Source organism: Apium graveolens, chromosome 6 (genome assembly GCF_009905375.1).
Source record: "Apium graveolens cultivar Ventura chromosome 6, ASM990537v1, whole genome shotgun sequence".
In the NCBI taxonomy this organism is placed as follows: Eukaryota; Viridiplantae; Streptophyta; class Magnoliopsida; order Apiales; family Apiaceae; genus Apium; species Apium graveolens.
This window is the reverse complement of record NC_133652.1, coordinates 132,788,210-132,789,411: the sequence shown is the minus strand read 5'-3', so window position 1 is coordinate 132,789,411 and position 1,202 is coordinate 132,788,210. Positions and strand designations below refer to the sequence as shown.

The 1,202-nt window shown below is 44.3% G+C and overlaps 1 non-coding gene across 1 annotated transcript; it reads left to right on the top strand.

Moving 5' to 3' along the window:
* The first annotated feature begins 501 nt into the window (after positions 1–501).
* Positions 502–606, top strand: LOC141669658 (small nucleolar RNA R71). The gene has a single exon (XR_012553926.1). It is a non-coding gene; the product is annotated as a small nucleolar RNA R71 (small nucleolar RNA).
* Positions 607–1,202: the final 596 nt, after the last annotated feature.

The following is a 1,202-nucleotide window of genomic DNA, read 5'->3' as shown; positions in this document are numbered from 1 at the left end:
TTGTACTGTTTAGCTGGGTACTGCTGATAAGGCTGTTGAACCGCATTCTGAGCATTGCTCTAAATAAAATTAGGATGATTGCGGTTGTTGGAATGATAGATGGCTGGCACTGGTTAATACGATCGCTGGAAGTTGCTCACGAACTGAGCTGATTTACTAGAAATTGCGCACTGGTCAGTCTCATGGGCACCAGCACAAAGCTCACAGACACTAGCGATTTGATTTAATCCATAATTAGCCAAAGTGTCCACCTTCATCATCAAATCCTTAAGTTGGGCAGCGATAGAAGTAGCTATATCCAACTCCAGAATTCCTGCGACTTTCCCCTAAGTCAGTCTCTGGGAAGGATTCTGGTGCTCATTAGCAGCCATCAGTTCAATAAGTTCATAAGCTTCATCGTAGCTCTTAGCCCACAAGGCTCCTCCTGATGCTGCATCAAGCATGGGTCTAGAAGTAGCACCCAATCCATTGTAGAAGCAATTAGTAATCATCCAATCAGGCATGCCATGGTGTGGGCACTTCCTTAGCATCTCCTCATATCGATCCCAAGCTTCACAGAGATTCCCCTGTTTGATGAACAAACTGGGTAAGAGCATTCCTGATTGCAGCAGTCTTCGCCATGGGGAAGAATTTAGTGAGAAAATTTTATGCAAGATCCTTCTAAGTGGTGATAGATCCTGCTGGAAGAGAGTGTAACCAGCACTTAGCCTTGTCCCTAAGAGAGAATGGGAACAGGCGTAGCTTGATAGCATCTTCGGTCACATCATTGAATTTGAAAGTGTCGCAGGATCTGGATAAAATCCCTGATGTGCATGTTGGGGTCTTCAGTAGGAGAACCCCCAAACTGAACTGAGTTCTGTATCATCTGAATCGTGCTAGACTTGATCTCAAAGTGTTAGCCCTGATGGCCGGTCTGATGATGCTTGACCGAATGTCATTAATCTTAGGCTGAGAATAGTCCATCAAGGCCTTCAGATTTTCTGCTTGATCTCCCATCGCTACTATAACTGGTTCTTCGAATTTCTCTTCGTCTACCTTCTTTTCTTCCTCAAAAACTTCCTTACGAACTACCACAACTTCTTCCTCGGCTTTATCCAGTGTTCTCTTACGAGTACGCGAACGCGTATGCATACCCTCGCTAGAGTACCTGAAATAAGACAAGGAGACAGATAAGTAACAATGTCCGAGTCAATGAACTTTAA